The sequence below is a fragment of the Triturus cristatus genome, chromosome 8, assembly GCF_964204655.1.
Source record: "Triturus cristatus chromosome 8, aTriCri1.1, whole genome shotgun sequence".
Taxonomy (NCBI): Eukaryota; Metazoa; Chordata; class Amphibia; order Caudata; family Salamandridae; genus Triturus; species Triturus cristatus.
In genome coordinates this window covers 1,678,583,031-1,678,589,448 of record NC_140591.1, presented here as the reverse complement: position 1 = coordinate 1,678,589,448, position 6,418 = coordinate 1,678,583,031, and positions in this window count along the sequence as shown.

The following is a 6,418-nucleotide window of genomic DNA, read 5'->3' as shown; positions in this document are numbered from 1 at the left end:
AGGATAAACCCTCTGCCTACGATTGCTAACTTAAACTTAGTCTCTATAAATCAGGGAAGACGTTTGAGATGGGACGTCATCACCCCGGCCGATTTCCTTGAGAATTTGTACAATAGTAATATCGTGGATTTAAGTATATGTTTGTCAACAGAGTCACAACCAGTGGAAATCCTTGGTGCTTTCGAGAGAATAACAAAACAGGTAGTGGGCAACTTAACCCACCACGGGAGACCAAGGCCTAAGAAATTAAAAAAACTGGTTTGATCATGCATGCTCTAGTGCGCATTCTGCACTCTTGTCGGCATTAAAAGAAAGTGGGAAAGATGCAAGTAAGATTGTGGAGGCAAGAAGGTCTTACAAAAAAGTAATAAAGGCAAGGAAAATTCAATTAAAGAATATGGCATGGGAGGAATTGTCAGAAGCAAGTGTTTTAAAAAATAGCACCCAATTTTGGAAAGTGATTAATAGCCCACTTTTTAACGAGCTGGAGAACACAAATAAAGACTGTCTTATTCCACCAGATAAATGGGTGGCTCACTTTAGTGGTCTCTATTCTGAAATTGTTCAACTTAACCCAGTAAACTATGAGGATATTAACCTGGCTTTGATTATTCATTTTAAGGAAGACGAAGTCCAGAAGGCCATTGAGTCAATGGCAAAAGGCAAAGCACCAGGTCCGGATGGTGTCCCCGCGGACCTTTATAGGGCAGATTCAGGGTATTGGGCGAAGCTTTTAACTTCTGTTTTTAATGCAGTATCTAAGGCGGGTGCTCCTAGTTCATGGGGCAAAGCAGTCATAGTTAAGGGTGGGCGTAGTTCGCGAAGTAGCACTTCGCGAAGCTACGCAAAGTGAAGTTCGCACTACGCGAGCTACGCGTAGCACTTCGCGAACTGCGTAGTAACATGTTCGCACTGTGCAAGATGTTGTTTTCAATGATTGCACAGTGCGGACAAGCAACCGGCACTGTGCAATCATTGAAAATGGCATCTTGCACAGTGCGAGCTGTAGTTTTCAGCTGCTCAAGTAGATTTTTACTCGAGCGGCAGCTTTCTCAACGCGAACTGGTAGTTTCTCATCGCGAGCGGTCGCGAGCATACGCGAGCCCTTGCAATGAGAAACCTGACCTCCTCGCGTTGGGAATCTCGCCGGGTGGTTTATTTTCCATGCTCGCGATCGCGAACAAGGAAAAAGTCTCGCCGGGATGTCATTTTGCTTGCTCGCGGTCGCCAACTTGACGTTGAGGACCGCGAGCAAGCAAAAAATGACCGCAGCACTACGCAACACTACGCTACGCGTGTTCGCACTGTGCTACGTGCAGTTCGCGTAGTGCGAAGTAGCGCGAACTTCGCAAACTACGCGAGCGTGGCGTAGTGCTTTGCCCAGGCCTAGTCATAGTACCATTATTCAAAAAAGGCTCAAGAGAGGATCCGGCATGTTATCGGCCTATCTCTCTCTTGGATTCTGCCATGAAGATAATGGGTAAAGTAGGTCTCGCTAGATTAACAAATTGGCTGGAGGATAAATCTATAATTTCTGATCTACAATATGGGTTCAGACAAGGAAAGGGCACCGTGGGTCAATGCCTCAATTTACATCTTATCATTGGGAAGTACACGGTCGCTAAGCAGGGGGATTTACATCTAGCTTTTATGGATTTGTCCACTGCTTTCGACCTTGTAAATCGCCAAAAACTATGGACCTCCCTAGTGGTATTGGGGCTTGACCCGGTGTTGATATCCTTCTTGGCGCTCATTCACGAGGACACCACCGCAGTCGTCCGCTACAGTGATGACGGGAGTCTGTCAGAAGCTTGGTGGGTGAAGCGAGGGGTAAGACAGGGGTGCATTCTTGCTCCCCTGCTTTTCTCGCTTTATATTAATAATCTGGGTGATGCTTTCATTTCGACCAGCAAGGATATCCCCAGAGCCGGCATAAAATTGATCCCTGCATTATTGTATGCTGGCAAGAACCGCGAGAGGTCTACAAGCCCTTTTAAACGGATTTAATGATTTTATGGTTTCTTTAGATTTACTAATAAATTTTAAAAAATCACATTCCATGTCAATTGGTTGTGGGGGGGCGAAAAAGGCTAAATTCTACTGTAATGGCCAGGAGCTCTCAAAAGTGCAGACCTTCCCATATTTGGGGATTGTCTTTGATGACAGGAGAACTTGGGTCATGCAATGTGCCCAGAAAAAGAATATTCTTGCTAGGGCAACAGGAGCCCTGTTGGGCTTTGCAAAACGTTTGGGCTGTAAACCCCTGCCCGCTCTTATGAAGATATATAGCGCCAAGTGTGTTCCTATGGCCCTATATGGTAGCGAGGTATGGGGTTATAAGGCTTAGACAGAGATCCAATCAGTAGAAAATGCCTTTTTCCGGAAATTGCTGTCACTCCCCACATCTGCTCCTATTTTTAATATTCATGAAGACTTGGGGGTAGGTTACCTTACTGATCAAATTTCTGTGGCTCCATTATTAGGTTGGTTGAGGGTTTGGGCACAGCATCCTCCGAACCTAAATCAACTTATTATTCAAGACTGTTTGTCTCTTGATAAAGCCATGTGTATTCCTTGGTTGCGATATATCAAATCTAATTTGGAGTCCCACGGCTACCTCGAACTATTTGGTAAACCAAGCGCGTTGAGTAAAACAGAAATAAAAGCCTTCAAGACTCAGTTCTTGAGTAGAGCAATGTTGCAGAGGGAAGGAGGGGAACTGGGTAAGCCGTCAGTCAGGAGATTTGTCACGCTAAGTATAGGCAGAGAGGTTCAGCCATACCTGACCTATATAAGCAAACTATTCCATCTGTTTTTGTTAATAAGGTTCAAGCGTGGCACGCTTCCCTGGCTTTTAGCTTACCCCAAGGGTTTTTTCAAAGAGGGAACCCTGGGGCCCTGTCCTTGTGATAACACCTCAGAACAAAACACGCTGCATATGGTTTTCTTTTGCAAATTTTACACTTTGCAGCGCAAGAAATTTATCTTTCCTATTTTTAAGAACCATATTTTTGAGCAAGTGAGGCCCGCATTGGTTTATCTGCAAATGCTAGGGTCACCACTGGTATGTTTCGGGGTAGCCAGTTACATCACAGGGGCCATCAGGTGTAGAAATAGGGTGCAGCCCTCTGGTAACCTCCCTCATTTTTAGTTTTTTTGATAGTTGGAGAACGTGGATTAATGAATTAGTTTTGGTTTTATGGGATATGTAAAAAATTTGTAGAATCGTTGGGATGACATACTTTTTATTGTGATTATGTGCCAATTATTGTATTATTTACTATTTATGAAATATTGTTAATTGTGTTTATTTGGTATTGTATTAATGGACTTTTCAGATTACTGTAATTGTAACTATTTGCAACATGAAATATCGTCGTATGCTTTGATGGTTTTAAAATTTTTAACCGAATAAAGCTATTCTTGACTTGACTCTGGTCTGTGGTTTTTTTCATTTCAGTTTTGTCTGACTTTAATTCGTATGTCATTTCTTTCGTATTTGTAAATGGCTGTACTTCTCCCTAGATTAATGTAGATACATTTTCTCTGCTCATATTTTAAAAGGCAGCCTGGGTTTTCAATCTAGTCTGATCCTACCACAGATTAGGTCTAGAATTGTCCTCGGCACTCACCATGACACACATGCACAATCACCAACACACACGGGTTACATACAATTCATGCTGATGTCGCATGTGTCGGCAGATGTGTACCTTGAATTGATACGTTGCCACGCTGCGATTAAAATACCACTGTCTTCCTACAGAAGCTGTAAGTGACATCCATGTTTCCAAATGAGGAAATGTAGGTGTCAGATTTGTGTGTCAATGTCATATTATGTGTTCATGCCCATGTAGCAATTGTATTAAGTTAACCCACATTCCACCCTGCCTCCCTGTGGGTTGCGTGTAGTGTTGACTGAACAGTTCAGCAACATATGTCATATTGTTCATACATTGACGATGGCATATTCAGACCTAAGGCAAAGCTAAAACCATGTTACACACCACTGTAGAACTTAAATAAGCATTGGCATAGCCAATAGGTCTCGCCTTTGGGACCTTATAAGTGTTTAGTTCTCCAGCACAATATCCTTGGTGCAACAATATCAACTGTTACATGGCTAAACACTTACAAGGTCCCAAAGGCGAGACCTATTGGCTATGCCAATGCTTGTCTATACATACTAGCACAGTGTCCATGGATGAACATGGGCATCATTATGGGAAGGGCCACAGGCATACCATTTGTTACCACCTGCTGGCGAAAGTGGTAGAAAGTATATCAATAAGAGCCGCCCCGACCTGTGTCAATGTGGAGCACAGATTCTATGTGTACCCTAAACACCTAAATAAGGCTAGACAGAATGGTTTTGTCCTACAGGGGCATTTAGTTGACATTTCTTTAGACACGGTTCGTCTAAAGTTAGGGGCATGGCTGTCATTAAAGTGAAAGCGCGCCGTGGGATGATGTTACAAACAAGCATTTGCAATGCAGTGGGTCTCGCATTTGCGGGAGTTTAAGCTATTGTTATTGTTAATGACAGTGCCTTTTATTTACGTTTTTAAAACTAAAACATAAATAAAAGGCATTCTCATTTCCTATGCCAATGGCTCAAACTTGCGTAAATGCGAGACTGATTGCATTGCAAATGCTTGTTAAGCATTACTGGCTCCTCTGAAGGACAAGGGCTGCTTTAAAATAAGTTCTCCGTTTGGAAATGTAAACACAGCGATGGTGGTCTGGTGTCCCTCGCAGGCCACCATCCCTGTATTCCTAGCCAGCCACAGGGAGTTGCAAATTGCGCCCTGCCCGATCAATATTCATTTTGCATGTGGTTCTGCAGTCCTCTGTGACTGAACATTTTAATTAACTGACCTATTCATATATAGGTCAGTTTGCAAAAACAGACACTGGTTGAAAGATTTCAGTGTGCAATTTGCACCCAATGTTGACATCGAATGCAAAGAAGCTGAGAGGTAAATGAAAAACAAGCATTGGCATAGCCAATAGGTCTTGCTTTTGGGACCCTATAAGTATTTAGTTATGTAGCACAATATCCTTGGGGCAACAACATTAACTGTTGCATGGTTAAACACTTATAAGGTCCCAAAGGCGAGACCTATTGGCTATGGCAATGCTTGTGTTTTTTGTAGTGCGTGGGACGGACTTGTTTATGGCTCATATGCGGCTGGGTAACGTCATCCGTAGCAGTGTTGCCTCTTCCGGTGCAGCTGGGGTAGAACGACGAAGTAGGAGGAAATAAAGACAAGTGCCCTGTACCTCCCACCCAATTCTGGAGGGTTGGCATGTAGGATCCCTGCCATATTGGTAGGAGCCCTCAGTCAGTTTCTTACGGAAAAGTACATGTGCAATTGCGGCATTTATTTTTTATTTAATAAAATGATTACACCAATGTTGTGCACAGGTTTAAAGAGGCTCCTCCCTAGTGTCACTAAATGAACACATTTGCTTGCTTTGCCGTACACACTAAGGGGTCCAGTGCAGAAGGGTGGATGTGCCGATGGAAGTTAGTTAATTATCAGCACTAAACGAACTCGACGTTCAAAACACGACGTTTAAAAACGCAGGCAGAAAGCAACAATTAAAAAGCAGACCGGGTGAAAGTGCAGATGGAGGCATGGCTGAGCAAACGAGTTTGGAGGCAGTCAAGAAGAGCGGCAATGAAGTGAAGCGATGGCAGGCAGGGGCGGGGTAAAAGTCATTTGGTATTGAATGCAGCAGGTCTTGTGGGCACTGAAGCTCGACCTGTGAAATAGCAGCAGGGAAGGGGGCGGAGAGGAGGCTATGAGGGAGGGCAACGTAAAGCAGTATGGCTGCTTTGCGCGCGTGCACGCCCCGTGCACTGCAGCTCTATGCCAGCGGTAGCATTTTGAAAAGTCCCTTACAAAATGTCTCTCCGAGCCAGCGCATGCGCTGGGCTCAGCGAGACCTAAAAAATGGGGGGGTCACGGCTAGAATCTTCGATGAATTAAAACAAGACATGTAATGAGAGGGAAATCATTCAGTCACACTGGGGACCGAGTCCCAGTGAGGAGATGAATCTTAAGGGGCAGATTTACAAGCCCCTTGCTCCACTTTTGCGGCACTTTTCCCATATTAAAAGTGACGCAAAAGTGGCGCAAGGGGCTTTTAAATCTGCCCCTAAGACTTCACACGAGTGTTAATCAATCAATTAGTCACACTAGATTTGTGAAGCGCGGCTAATCACCGCGAGGGTTTCTAGGCGCTGATTAACAGAAACATTCTCTAAACGTGCAGCTGTGCCAGGTTTGGAAGAAGGGATGGGTGTATAATTATGAGGTGAGGAAGGCGTCGATACTGGACTGTCGGAAATGTTTCATCTGTGCTAGGAAGGTCCCGGATGAAACCGGATGAGAGGGACAGATTACAAAGG